This window comes from Trichechus manatus, unplaced genomic scaffold (genome assembly GCF_000243295.1).
Source record: "Trichechus manatus latirostris isolate Lorelei unplaced genomic scaffold, TriManLat1.0 scaffold00201, whole genome shotgun sequence".
In the NCBI taxonomy this organism is placed as follows: domain Eukaryota; kingdom Metazoa; phylum Chordata; class Mammalia; order Sirenia; family Trichechidae; genus Trichechus; species Trichechus manatus.
The window spans coordinates 3342685-3358687 of NW_004444137.1; positions in this window are offsets into that span (position 1 = coordinate 3342685).

Sequence of the window (16003 nt, forward strand, 5' to 3'; positions counted from 1 at the left end):
ATTCATTCATAAATATGGATAATCCCCCCAGGGTCACTAGACATTCAAGGGCGTTCTAAGGTATTGCTTATCCCTCAACTAGATTAAACACAAACTAATATACGTGAGGCATAAACCTATTGAATTCTACCCAAGGTATTGTTATGTTATATTAGCTATATTGTTGTTAGTTGCTATTGAGTTGACTCCAACTCATAGTGACCTTATGCATAACTGAAATGTTGCCTGGTTCTGCACCATCTTCATGATTGTTAGCATTTTGAGTTGTTTTTTTTTAAATATGATTATTGTGTAGTGCCTCCAACCTAAGGGGCTCATTTTCCAGCACTATAAACAAAAATCTGGTGCTGTCAAGTTGATTTCGACTCATAGCAACTCTATAGGACAGAGCAGAACTGTCCTACAGTGCTTCCAAGGAGCACCTGGTGGATTCAAACTGCCGACCTTTTGGTTAGCAGCCGAGCACTTAACCAGTATGCCGCCAGGGTTTCCTCCAGCACTATAGGTGATAATATTCTGTTATGATCCATAAGATATTCATTGACTGATTTTCGGAAGGAGATCTCCAAGCCTTTCTTCCTACTCTTGGTCTGAAAGCTTTCCACCGTGGGTGACCCTGCTGGTATTTGAAATACTGGTGACATAGCTTCCAGCATCATAGCAACATGCAAGCCACACCAGTAGGACACACTGACAGGCAGGTGGTGGATTAATATAATATATATTGCTACATTATATTAGTTATATATTATGTATAATGTAAAATGTGATATATTAGATACATTGTTGTTGTTAGTCGTTAGGTGCAGTAGAGTTTGTTGCAACTCATAGCAACTCTATGTACAACAGAACGAAACACTGCCCAGTCCTGCGGCATCCTCACGATCTTTGTTATTCTTGAGCCCGTTGCTGCAGCCACTGTGTCAATCCATCTCATTGAGGATCTTCCTCTTTTTCACTGACTCTCTACTTTACCAAGAATGATGTTCTTCTCCTGGTTCCTCCTGATAACATGTCCAAAGTGTATGAAATGAACTCTCACCATCCTTGCTTCTAAGGAGCATACTGGCTGTACTTCAATGTTGGTAAAGTAGAGGGCTACTTCTTCTTTCCTTTATACTTTAACTTTATCCATTCCTAAGTGATAGGATTTGCTCAATGTTTTACAGCTTTATAAATATTATATGGATTCCCTGGACGGTGTGAACATTTAATATGCTTGGCTGCTAACCAAAATGTTGGAGGTTCAAATCTACCCAGAGGTGCCTTGGAAGAAAGACCTGGCAGTCTACTTCCAAAAAATCAGCCACTGAAAACCCTTTGGGGCTCAGTTCCACTCTGACACACATAACGTGCCATAAGTTGGAATTGGCTTGATGTCAACTAGTGGTGGTATAAATTTATTATGCTTTATATGCTCTTTTGCAACTTTATTTTTCCGCTTACCACTGTGTTTGTGAGATTCCTCTGCATAGATCTGTAGGTAATTTATTTTTATTTCTGAATAACATTCGTCTCCTCTTCATATTTAGATTGTTTCTATTTATTATTACTTTTTGCTATTTCAAACAATGCCTATGTAAACATTTTTAACCATGTCACCTTGTCAGTGTGTGTGAGAACCTAGAGTACGTCCCAAGAGTGAAATTTCTGGAGAGCACATCTTCAACTTTGCTTGATAATGCCAAATTATTTTACAAGATGATAGTAGCAATTTACATGCTCCCTAAGGGTGTAAAAGTGTTCAGACTGCTCCCCGTCCTCTCTGACACTGAGATCCTGTACGTTTTCAGGTTGATGACTGAGAAATACTATCTGGTTGCTTAAATGTTGGTTTCATTGATCACTAGTGAGGTTGACCATTTAAAAAATATGTTTACTGGTCATTTGCTTTTCTTGTGAATTGATTCTTTAGATTTTCTGGCACAGTTTGCTTCTTTTTTTTTTCTTTATCTTATTCATTTTGAAATTCTTTATATGTATTCAATGCTAAACATTTGTTTAAAACCAAAAAAACAAACCATTTGCAGTAAAGTTGATTTTGATTCACTGTGCCCCATGTGTTACAGAGTAGAACTGCTCCACAGGTTTTCTTGTCTGTCATCTTACAGAAGCAGATTGCCAGGCCTTTCTTCCATGGCATCACTGGGTGGATTCAAGCCACCAATCTTTGGGTTAGTAGTTGAGAGCGAACTGTTTGCACCACCCAGGGGCTTCAACATTTGTTTAATGCGTTAAAAATATTTCCTCCCAAGCTGTATTATATTTTTATGTTATTTTTTAACAAATAAAAATTTAATGTCATTGAATCAATCTTTTTTGTTACTTTTCTGTATCTTTTAAAAGAAATTCTACACTACTCCGATATTCTCCTACACTTTCTTGTAAGTGTTTGAAAATTTTGCTTTTCATATTTCAATTTGTAATTCCTGTGGCACTGATTTTATATATTTTAATAGAGATGTCAGTTAGGGGTCCAAATGCATGTTTTCTGTATAAATAAATCACTTCTAGCACTGTTCATCTGCATGACCACCACTTTCATTTGTCAAGTTTCCATATATGTGGGTGTATTCCTGGACTCTTCAGTTTGTTTCAAGTCAATTTATTATTCCCTAAACCAAAATTTCACTGCATTTGTGTAATATTATAGTAAATCCTAATATCTGATTGGACAAAGACATCCTTATATTTCTAGTTTTCCCCCCACATTTGTCTGGGTATTTCCTAGCTCTTTGCTCTTCCATATGAATTGTAGGATCTGCCTTTCCATGCCCATGAGAGGATTGTGTGAATCTGCATTGAATCTCTGGATACATTTTGGGGAAAATTAACTTCAGATAGCGAGTCTATCTTTGAATGTAGTGTATTGCTCAAATGATTTAGGTCTTCTGAAATGTCTCCTTTTTTCAAACAGCTTTATTGAGATATAATTCACATACCATACAATTGATCATTTTAAATTGTACAATTCAGTGATTTTTAATATATATGCAAGATTGTGCAACCATTATCACTATCTAATTCCATTTCAAAACGAGAGCTCACACCCATTAGCGGTCACTCCCTATCACTTCTTCCATCCCTCAACCCTAGGTAAACACTAATCTGCTTTCTATCTCTATGGATTTTCCTATTCTGGATATTTTATGTGAGTGGAATAATACAATATGTGGCCTTTTGTTTTGGGCTTCTTTAATTCACCATAATGTTTTCGAGGTTCAGCCATGCTATAGTATGCATCAGTATTTCATTCCTGTTTATGGTTGAATCATATTCCATCATATGTATATACCACGTTTTGTTTATCCATTCATCTGTTAATGGGCATTTGAGTTGTCTCCACTTTTCGGCTCTGATGAGTAGTGCTGCTAAAAACATTTGTACAAGTTTTTGTGTGCATGTTTTCGATTATCTCGAGTGTATACCTAGGAGTGGATTGCTGGGTCATATGGCAACTCTATGTTTAAGCTTTTGAGGAACTGCCCAACTATTCTCCAATGAGCTGTACCATTTTACAGTCCCTCCAGCAATGTCTGAGGGTTCCAGTTTCTCCATATCCTCACCAACACTTGTTACTATCTATCCTTTTGATTATAGCCAACGTAATGGTGGCCACACTCTCATTTTATAGATAAGAAAACCGAGGACATATTATTTGCCAAAATTTGTAGCGCTAGCAAATGGCCAAGCTAGAACTTTATTTATTTACTTTTATTGTGCTTTAGGTGAAGGTTTACAGAGTAAATTAGTTTCTCATTAAAAAATTAATATCCATTGTATTGTGACATTGGTTGCTAACCCCAAGATGTGTCAACACGCTCCCCTTCTCGACCTTGGGTTTCCCGTTTCCATTCGTCCAGTTTTCGTGTCCCTTCCTGCCTTCTCCTCCTTGCTGCTGGGCTGGTGTGGCCATTTAGTCTCGTATATGAGGTTGAGCTATGTGTATTATTGTTTGTTTTATGGACCGTCTAATCTTTGGCTGAAGGTTGAACCTCAAGAGTGACTTCAGTACTGAGTTAAAAGGGTGTCCAGGGGCCATACTCTCGGGGTTTCTCCAATCTTTGTCAGACTAGCAAACCTGATCTTTTTTTCTGGGTGTGTGTGAGTTTGAATTTTGTTCTACATTTTTCTCCAGCTCTGTCCAGGACCCTCTATTGTGATCCCTGTCAGAGCAGTCAGTGGTGGTAGCCGGGCACTGTTTAGTTGTGCTGGACTCCGTCTGGTGGAGGCTGTGGTAGTTGTGGTCTGTTAGTCCTTTGCACTAATCTTTCCCTTGTGTCTTTAGTTTTCTTCATTTTCCCTTGATCCTGAAGGGGTGAGACCAGTGGAGTATCTTAGGTGGCTGCTCACAGGCTTTTAAAACCTCAGACTCTACTCACCAAAGTAGGATGTAGAACATTTACTTTGTAAACTATGTTATGCCAACTGAGCTAGATGTCCCCTGAGACCATGGTCCCCACAGCCCTCCTCCCAGCAATTCAGGAAGTTTGGATGTGTCTATCTATGGAGCTTCCAAGACCCTTCCTTGTACAAGTAGTGCTGGCTTCCCCAGTATTGTATACTGTCTTACCCTTTACCAAAGTTATCACTTATCTATCATCTGTTTTGTATCCCCCCCCCACCCCTCCCATCCCTCGTAACCAGAAAAGATTGTTTCTTTTTGTGTGTAAACTTTTTCATACGTTTTTACAGTAGTGGTCTCATACAATATTTATCCTTTTGTGACTGACTTGTTTCACCCAGCATAATGTCCTCCATATTCATCTATGTTGTGAGATGCTTCGCAGATTCATCACTATTCTTTATTGTTGTGTGGTATTCCATTGTGTGTATGTATCATAGTGTGTTTGTCCATTCATCTGGTGATGGGCACTTAGGTTGTTTCCATCTTTTTTGCTATTGTGAATAATGTTGCAATGAACATGGGTGTGCATATGTCTATTCGTGTGACGGTTCTTATTTCTCTAGGATGTATTCCTAGAAGTGGGATTGCTGGATTGTATGGTATTTCTATTTCTAGCATTTTAAGGAAGCGCCGTATCATTTTCCAAAATGGTTGTACCATTTTGCATTCCCACTAGCAGCGCATAAGAGTTCCAATTTCCCTGCAGCCTCTCCGTTTGTTATTTTCTGTTTTTTTTTTTTAATTTGAGCCAGTAATGCTGGGGTGAGATGGTATCTCATTGTAGTTTTGATTAAAAATTCAAACTGATAATTCCTAACATATATGAATATATTTTATAGCTAGCTAGATAGATAATTTTTTTCAAGTTGACTCCAATTCATGGTGACCTCATGTAATATTGTGTTCCATAGGGTTTTCAGTGGCTGTGACCTCTTGGAAATAGATCACCAGGCTTTTCTTCCAAGACACCTTTGGGTGAACTCAAACTGTCAGCCTTTCTGTGAGTAGCTGAGTGCTTAACTGTTTGCACCATCCAGGGACTCCCAATTACTAATCTTGCAATTAGCCAATTTGCTAAATTCTCCTTTAATTCTGATATTAAGTCAGTAGACCTTTTTAAACTTTTCCCTGTGGACTGTCTTAGTATCTGTAACAATCTTGTTCATTCTCTAATTCTTTGAGTGATTTTTCTTTTCTGGTTAGCATCTTAAATTGAAGAGTTTATCCATACACATTAATTTTGATTACTTTGATATCAGATTTGTTCTTTCTCAATTTCATTATACAACCTGTTTGTCTTGCTTTTTCTGTTTCTTTTGTCTTTCTTCTTTTCTTGCATTGAAAAATCTTTTGGAATGATTTATCAATTTTTTTTATTTTTCTCATTCCACTCCCCCCTCTTTGTTTGGAAGTTTTATGCTGTGTTTCTCCTCATTTGGTGGTTACTCTAAACGGTGTCTTGTTTCTGTTTGTGTGTCTCTCTGTGTTTGTGTTGTTTGTGTGTATGTCTGTGTGTGTTTGTGCGTATATGTCTGTGTGTTTTCATTCTAAGCTGCCAAATTTTGGGGAAAGTTTATCTGTAGCCATACGTGAGCCCCTGGGTATAATTTTATCCTCCAGAGAGGATTTGCATTCATTTCTGCTGGTCACATGGTGGTACCACCTACCGTAAACCACTTTAATGTCTCTACTTAAACCTTCTTGAAGTAGAACTGCCCCATGGGGTTTCCAAGGCTGTAAATCTTTATGGAAGCAGACTGCCACATCTTTCTCCCAAGAAGCAGCTGGTGGATTCGAACTGTCGACCTTTCGGTTAGCAGATGAGTGCTTAACTGCTGACCCACCAGGGCTCTGCAAGATCCCCAGGGATCTTGTAATTTACATTTTAACAAGACCCCCAGGGGTATAAAGGCAAATTCTCAGCAGGGGATCAAACAGGAATGAACCATTTCAAACCCCTTGTTCGCTGACCTTTTGGTTAACAGCTGAGCGCTTAACCTACTGATCCACCAGGGTTCCTCATGTGGGGCCCTCGGTGTAATTTTATCTTCCAGAGAGGATTTCCATTCATTTCCAATGGTCCCATGGTGGTACCACCTACTGTAAATCACTTTAACTTCTCCACTTAAAGGTTTTTGGAGCACACAGGCAGTGTGCTCCAGTTCTAAGGCACCCTGAAGAATGACTAAAACAAACAAAACAAAACAAAAACCTGTTGCCTTCAAGTCAATTCCAACTCAAAGAAACCCCATAGGACAGAGTAGAACTGCCCCATAGAGCTTCCAAGGAGTGGCTGGTAGATTCAAACTGCCCACCTTTTGGTTAGTAGCCGAGCTCTTAACCACTGCACCACCAGGGTTCTGATGGATGACTCAAAAAAAAAAGAAAAAACAAAAGCCAAACTTGTTGCCGTGGAGTCCATTCCGAATCATAGCGACCCTATAGGACAGGGTAGAACTGCCCTATTTGGTTTCCAAGGAGAGGCTGGTGGATTTGAACTGCTGACCTTTTGGTTAAGAGCCAAAGCACTTAACCAATGTGCCACCAGGGCCCCCAATGGATAGTTAGTGGTTGGTTACAAATTCTCAAAGGAGATTGTATCTCCCTTTCAATAGATGTCAAGGTGGAGATGGTCTGGTCTCCCACTAGATGGCAGACCAATTGCTTCTTCACTCACACACAGAAGGAGTGGTCACCACTTTTCTCCTATGCACTATATCTCTTATTTTCCATGCACTTGAAGCCATTGGTAGTGATGCTTATGGTCTCCAGGGCATTGCAGGTCTCCCAGGTGAACGTCGTCTTTGGCATTCACTTCCCAGGATTCCTGATTCCTGTCCCCTCACCACGACACTTTTTTTTTTTTTTTTTGGTCTCTGCAAATTTCTTCTTTTCTACCAGGTCTGAAATTAATTTAAGAAAAATTTTATAAAATGAGCATTTTTGTCTATAATTACTTGTTTCATTTTAAGGATTATTCAGGGCAGCCTACCGTACTACTGGAAGTTGAAGTTGAAACATAGATGATTTATAGAAGCAAAATTTGGGGCAGATATGTCACTGACAGGGTTAAACTGTTCCCCCTCCTCCCACGACACCCACGGTCTGTGAGTTCCTGATAAGGCATTCTGTGTAGCAGCCCAAGGTCATCTTACTGCTTCTCTGCTCAAGGTCGCTTCACTAACCACCCCAACTCCATTCAGACATGAGCAATAAGCTGCAAAGCTGTCCTTAGATAAACTTCATGTGTCATACTCCCCAAAAACACACACACCCCTTAGCCACCATATGGCACACCCCACTGCACCCCCAAACATGTTAATTAGCTCCAGAAATTGTCTGCCTATTCCCAGAAATTTCATGAATTATGCATAAGTTCTCTATCCTGAACACTATAACTGCCCTAGAACTCCCGACCTTGGGGAGCTTGATTTGAGACTTAGTCTCCGAGCTCCTTGCTTGACTGGCTTGCAATAAAGTTCACTTTCTCTTTCTCAAAGGCCTGGCATCTCTCAGTGGGCTCAAGGGGCTGCAGCAGGCGGGGTTCACCCTCATGGGTTGTAGATATGAAGTGTAAACGTTCAAAAGCACATTTTGTTTATTAAATTTAGTCTATTGTCTCCTGACAACAATTTTTAAGGTGATATGGTGGACTTATCCAAGGAACCAGACTGTTTGGGTCTGTATCTTAACATGACCATTTACAAATGGTGTGACCTTGGGTGAGTTTCTTCATCTCTGTATGCCTCAGTTTCCTCATCTGTATTAAAGGGATAATGCTTGTATTTTTAACAAGAAACAGAATACTGTATGAACGCACTGAGCACACTGCAGTTTATTTTCTCCCTCTACTAATGACATTTAAACTTTTCAAATGTTAGCTTTTGCAAACAGTGTAAACGTATCTGTACAGGTGTTTTTCTGCACATATGCACACAGTTTTATTTGGTATATACCGAGGGGTTGAATTGTTGGCCATGGGTCAGCTTATGTTCAACATTAGTTGATACTGCCAGTTTTTAAAAGGAGTTATACCAATTTACTTCCCCCTAAAGTGAATTCCCACCATTCCATCTTCTCCAACAATTGTTACTGTTAGGCTTTTAAAGTCATTCTGGTGAATATGTAATGCTTATAAGTCTAATTTTCATTTCCCTGTTTATTAATAAGATATGTTTACTGACCATTTGAGTAGTCTCTTTTGTGAAGTTTTTTTTCAACTCTCTTGCCCATTTTTCTGTTGGGTTGAATATCTTTGACTTGTTGATTTGTAGGAGCACATTCATTTTATGGAAACCCTGGTGGCATAGTGGCTAAGTGCTATGGCTGCTAACCTAAAGGTCAGCAGTTCAAATCCACCAGGTGCTCCTTGGAAACTGTTTGGGGCAGCCCTACTCTGTCCTATAGGGTTGCTTTGAGTTGGAATTGACTTGACGGCAACAGATTTGGTTTTTTTTTTTTTTTTTTGGTTTATTCATTCCACAAAGTAGTATAATTTTTAACAGCTTTATTGAGCTATGATTGAGATAACATAAGCATATTTAAATTACATAATTTGATAATTTTGACATATGTATAAACCTGCGAAACCGCCACCACAATCAAGAGAATAAATATATCCATCATCCCCAAAAGTTTCCTCAGACACTTCTGTGATGCAATGGGATTCCATTATGTGGCCTTTCTGGCCCAGGGTTTGCATTTCTCCCAAAATGATTGATCAGGTTGCAGTCTGCCAAAGGATTAGTCCCTCTGACATCCACATAAGCAGCTTGCAAGGACTGATTGTTTGCTATCTGCATAATCTGCTTGCAAATATTGGTCAGTTTACGATCCACCTAAGGGATTGGCCGGGGGCCTCGCCCAGTAGTTGACCTTTACTAGGATTGGCTGGGAGTCCCCGTGCGGTTTGACATTTACCAGGATTTGTTAGAGAGGTCCGCCTTGTACTTGACAAGGAGTACATGGGCTGGTTTATAAAAACCCTGGAACCAGAGGGCAGGGTGGTCCTGATCCAGAGGAGAGCTTCTAGGAGTAGCCCTGAGACAGACCTTTTCCAGTGGGGAGCTTCTCTGAAGCTAACCTGGTTGACGAAGGGAAAGACACACTGTCTTCTCTGGAGACCTTCCTGGACCTTGTCCACATACCTTCCCCTGAGTTGTATCCCCAATTGTACCCTGCTACTTCTGTGTTATTACCCTAATAAAACCACATAACAGTGAGTATAGTCTGTGAGTTATGAGTTCTGCGTGATCGTTGCAGTGAATTATTGAACCCAGCAGAAAAGTAGAGAGTGAAACAATGGAGGATGTGGATAACAGTCTACTCACCCTGCCCTTTTAGTTTAAGTAATGGCGATAAGGAGCCCTGTGTCTTCTGTCTCACAGTGTGGCTCTAGCTGTAAGGAATACTAACACATTTTAAACCGTCAACACTGGTGGCAAAAAAAAAGGGAGGGAGGGGCTGGGGGAGCATTAATTTTACTTTACTTTAACAGACATTAATTGAGCACCTACTGAACAGAAAGTTCAGTGCTTAGGGCTTTGGGAAAGAAAGATAAATAAAACCCTTCAAGGTCCCAACCATGGAAAATAAATGAATAAATAAACAATGCCACAATATATGAACTAATCTGTAGCAACACAAAGCCCAGTGGTGGTTACTTGAGTATGGGGTGGGCCAAGGAGTTGTGAGAAGGAAGGTGAAAGGACAACAGTGTGAACCAGAATCAGCATAAGGCTGGTTCCTGTAAGGCAGAGGTCGAATATATTCAAATATACCTCCACTTTCCCACTTTGCTGTCCACTGGTTTAGTGAGGTGGCTGAGTGTGGACTGGGCAGGCACTGTCTTCCTCCTGATGTTGGTCCAGTGGTGTGGGAGACTTCAAAGCCCCTTGCCAGATAGGCAGGGGTGTTGGATGGGCTCCCTTCCTACCATTCAGCAGCTGGTCAAGTGACAGGAGGGGAGGGGTGGTGTAGACCCTGTGAGGAGGCAGGCCTGAGCACCTGGGACCCTCTGGGGCTGTCATGAAGAGGGAGGAGGTGGTGTATGGGGCTAGGTGGGAAGAAGAAAGAAAAAAAATGGAGAGAAATAAGAAATAAAAAAGGAGAAACTGCATGGTGGTAGCTGGTGGGTGTGGGTGGGGTGGACCTGGGGACCAGCGGGAAGAGGAGGGAGGTGGCATACAGGGCAGAAGGGTGAGGGGTGGAAAAGTGTGTTTCCCTGGTTACTGGGTGCTCTGTCTTTTCTTGGGAGCTCCACGAAGTTGCCTTCCTGTACTCCTTGTCCCGGTGGCGACGCTATGCTGTGTTAGTTGGCAGCAGACCTCCGCTCTGTATATCTCCTTGTTTTCTGATTTCTGTCAGTTTCTTCTTCCATTCAATGTTTGATGTAGTTCTTTATCCCTTCATTTGATGCTTAGGTTCCAGTATTGACATTTGTGTCTGTTTTACTTAGTTTTTCAAGTCTTTGCTCCAGAGGGATGGCATGGTGCGGCTGTCTAGGGCTCCATGTTGGCTCTGCCTCCTGGCCATGAACTTTTGATTCTTTTTGTGAATAAAGGGAGCTATATGGACTTGGGGTTGTTTGGGAAACTCTGTGCTGCTTCAGCATGGGTGGACCTGGTCTGAGAGGGGTGAGTGTGTTGGGAAGATGGTTTGGAGAGCTCAAGATGATGAGACGGTTTGGGATCTGCTACCTCAAATAAGTGAGATAGTACACCTCTGATTTAAATTTTTTTAATTAAATTTAAATATGCATACAGCTTAAAGAGTCAAATGGTGTTACAAGATTTGGTAAAAAACAAAAAACAAAAAAAAAGTATTTTATTCTGTCTCCATATTCCTTTCCCCAGAGACTAACCCTTCTAAGTCTTTTAGCTGATTTTTATACCCTTATCTCCAAATATATGTTGCTAGGTCTTGATTTTCACTTTTAAGTTTTATCTGTGCTCCACTATCGAAGCTGATGATCAGCCTCTCTTTCCTCCTCCTCCCCCACTGCATGCTGCCCTCTTCCCGCATAGATACCCATATCCAACGCATGGTGCATTGCGACTAGTTAAATGTTAGATAGGAGCCGTCTAGTAAACTATGCCTAATTTTTCTTTCCTGCTCAATCTTTTGATTGTTCCTGAAAACAATCCTTAAGTAGGACCACCCATATTGTAAATGACATTCCTTTTCTGCCCCGTACTTATTGCCACTATTTGCTGTTTTCCATCCCACTAGACCAACTATGGAGCCCTGGTGGCACAGTGGTTAAGAGCTTGGCTGCTAACCAAAAGGTCGGTAGTTCCAATCCACCAGTTGCTCCTTGGAAACCCTATGGGGCAGTTCTGCTCTGTCCTGTAGGGTCACTATGGATCATAATCAACTCAACAGCAACGGGTTTGGTGTGTTTTAGACCATCTATGGGGGCAGTGGTGGTTCAGTGGTAGAATTCTTATCTTTCATGCAGGAGACCTGGGTTCAATTTCCAGCCAATGCACCTCAAGTACAGTCACCATCCGTCACTGGAGGCTTGTGTGTTGCTACGATACTGAACAAGTTTCTGCAGAGCTTCCAGACTAGGAAGAAAGGTCTGAAGATCTATTTCCAGAAATCAGTCACTAAAAACACTATGGATCACAACAGTCTGATCTGCAACTGATCATATGGATGGTGCAGATCCCAGTAGTGTTTTGTTCTGTTGTGCATGGCGTCACCATGAGTAGTGGTCAACTCAATGGCGGCTAAAAACAACAACAGGCTAACCATTATCGAGCAGGTACCCTAAGAAGAGCGAGCAAGAGGCAGAGTAGAGAGAGAAATGGCTAGAGATTTAGGAGACCATAGGGCTCAAGCCTGACTGATCCTTTCCCAGGTGGAGATATTCTGGGAATGGGTGGAGTGAGGTTATTGGAAAGACTTGAAAAAGGGATTGTTTATATGATGAACAAACCTAAGAAGGAAGCATCCAGGAGACATCCAATGCCTGAAAGGTCTTCTTTTATTTAAAGTGGGGAAGCACCTAAGTTAGCTAGAACTTTATTCAACTGCTGTTTTCCCCCTGTAAACTATAAGCCTCCCCAGGATTGCCTTATTTTAAAGTTTAGTGTGTATTTACCTCACAGTTTAGCAAGCTGATCGTCTTGAGTCGGAAGTGACTGCATATTAGCAGAGGGATGGTTCTACTGTGTCCCATTTTTAATTTTTAACAACCTGCTCTGGTCAAGAAAGACAGTGACAGCACCCCCTAATGGCCACCAACAGCAGAAGGTCCGGGATCAGAGAAGTCCCAGAGGGAGCCCAGAGCCCAAGACAGTGTGACTCAAGTTCTTTTTTTCCCACTTCATCAATTTTTTCAAGCTTTTATTAATTTTTATATGTAATTTATCTATAATAAAGTGAATAGATTTAAAGTGTAAATTATTTGATTATTTAATAAGTGTGGACATATGTATATACCTGTGAAATCTTCTCCACAATCATAATAATGAGCATATCTGTCACCCTTAAGCGTTTTCTCAAGAATCCCTTAGTAATCCCTCCTGTCCCGTTCCTCCACACTCCTGCCTCCCATACCCTCCCAGGCAGCTACTTATCTGCTTTGTGTTGCTATAAATTAGATTGCATTTTTTAAGAAATTTATATAAATGGAATCATACAGTATGTACTCTTCTTTCATGGAACACAATTATGTTGAGATACAGTCAATGTCGTAGTGTATGTCAATAGTCCATTCCTTCCTATTGTGGTATAGTGTTCTGTTGTATGGTTACACTATTATTTGTTTATCCATTCACTTTTTGATAGACATTTGGATCATTTCCAGTTTTGGAGCTATTACAAATAAAGCTGCTATGAACACTCATGCACAAGTCTTCACATGGATATCGTGGCTGTGATGCTAGGAGATATGCCACCAGTATATCAAATACCAGCAGTGTCACCTATGGTGGACAGGTTTCAGTGGACTCTCTAGACTAAGTAAGATACACTAGGAAGAAAGCTTGGCTATCCATTTCTGAAGATTAGCCAAAGAAAACCTTATGGATCACAACAGCATGTCATCTGACTCGCTTGCTTTGGACGCATCATCAGGAGGGATCGATCGCTAGAGGAGGACACCATGTTTGGTGAAGTAGAGGGCCATGAGGGTGAGAAAGACTTGGTGGGTGAAACAGATTGGCAAAAAAGCTGCAATGATGGACTCAAATATGATGGCGATCAGGAGGAGATGCAGGAATGGGCAACATTTCATTCTGTTGTACGTAAGGTCACCATTAGTAGGAATAGATTCAATGACAGATTATCTCTCTCTATGTTTATCTATCTATCTGTCTGTCTGTCTGTCTATCTATCTATCTAACAACCTAGGAGTGAAATGGCTGGGTCATGTGGTAGGTGTATGTTTAAATTTTTAAGATACCGCCAAACTGTTTTCCAAAGCGGTTGTACTACTTTACACTTTCGCCAGCAGCAAATGAGAGTTCCAGGTGCTCCACATCCTCACCAGCATTTGGGAGGTCAGTCTTTTTAATTTTAACCATTCACTTTAGTAGAGCAAAGAGATGCATCTCTTGGTGGTCTTAATTTGCATTTACTAATGATGTTGAGTGTATTTTTGTGTGCTTATTTGCCATCTATGTGTCTTCTTTGATCAAGTGTCCACATTTTTTTCTTTTTAAAATTTTCCCCCTTGTTACTGAGTTTTGAGAGTTCTTTATATATCTCTATATGCAAGTTCTTCATCAGATATATGATTTAAAAAACACTTTCTCCCAGTTTGTGGCTCGTTCTCTTCTTCTCTTAACCGTGTCTTTTAAAGGAGACGCAATGCCTTCATTGGCCCATTGGCTAATAAAGACTTTCCTTTAAAAACAGGGAAAAGAAAGGGCGGAGCCCAGTGAGCCAGGAGGGTCCATTCCATGGTTTTGTGTACTAGAGTCCTCTGCATGGTGATTTATAATGTTTGGCAAGTGCCTGAAAAGCAGAGAACTTGCAATTGTGATAATCTTGTGTATGTGGGGTAAATGGGAAACTCAACTGGAATCTCCACCACTATGCTCCAACACTATAGTTTTCTACAGTCATACCTGTAAATGTCTCGTGCCACTTCTTCTATCCCCCAAATATGTGATGGAAACCCTGGTGGCGTAGTGGTTAAGAGCTACAGCTGCTAACCAAAAGGTTGGCAGTTCGAATCCACCAGGCACTCCTTGGAAACCCTATGGGGCAGTTCTACTCTGTCCCATAGGATCGCTGTGAGTCGGAATCAACTCGATGGCAACGGATTTGTTTTTTTTTTCTAAATATGTAACAACCAATATGTTTATTGTAGAAATAAACGTTGAGTCATTTTTAAATGAGTATATGCAGAGAAGTGTCAAAAGTCTAAATACCTGGCACTAGAATTTATTTGAACTTAGATATTATTTGATATTTTAAACCTAAAAACCCGCTGAAGTAGAGTCAATTCTGACTCATAGTGACCTTACAGGACACAGCAGGGTTTTCAAGGCTGTAATCTTTACAGAAGCAGCCCTCCACCTCTCTCTTCCATAGAGCAGCTGATCTTTCAGTTAGCAGCTGAGCTCTTAACCACTGTGCCGCTAGGGCTCTAATTCCCACCTAAGGGAATAATATACAATAGACCAAAAGGAGCTTGCCTTAGGGCACCTGGAATCTGTGGTGATTTCTGGTAATGCTAATTGGCCTCTATGGCAATCTGTGAGCTTCTTCAAGGGAAGAGGTCAATGGAAAAGGGTCAGAAGGCATTCTGGTTTATTATTTTCTAATACGCTCTAATGCACTGCTGCAACCACCCCCAGGGTGTGTGCCGCCTCTGATCTATATAGTCTGTAGTGCTTAGATGCTGATTTATAGATGCCGGGTATGTTGTTTTGACTGTGTGTGCTAAGATTTATTTAAAATCAAATCGAATGTGTATACACATCTGTGTACTCATAGAAAAGCATCTGGAAGAATATGGATTGCATTTTTTTTCCCTCTGGTGGGTGAAAATGGAAAAGAGGTGGGGATGAAGAGTATGCTCACTTTTTGCTTTATGCACTTTAAAAAATAGGAGGACTTTTTACTTAATTTAGTGTTCTTAACATATTTCTCAAATTAAAAATATTTTAGAAAATAGAAATAAACTTGAAACTTGAGTGACAACTCAGAAGAGTCAAGTACACATTTATGAAGTTTTGAGGGAACAGAGCATTTTCTTTTTGATTCTTAGACTTACTTTTTCCTCTTCATATATAGCTTACTGTTGTTACTGAGATGATCTTTTCAAGCTCCTCTCAAGGGAAATTAGAAAGCAGTTGTTATTTTGTGATCCTGCTATTGTTTATATCTGTGGAATAAAATAATTTGGCTTTCCATAGTTCCTCTCATTCTGATCATAAATCAATGAAAGCTTTGAAACTGGTCTATCTCAAATACTAATTGAAGCCCTTCCAACATCTCATCGTTTTTATCAGAGTGAAAAATTTTCTTTTCTTCCCTTTCCTTTCATTTTTCCCTTCCCTTCTCTCCCTCTCTCACTTCCTCCCTTTTTCTTTGTCTTTTTTTCCAATTATTATTCATTTCTGCACTGGATTAGTG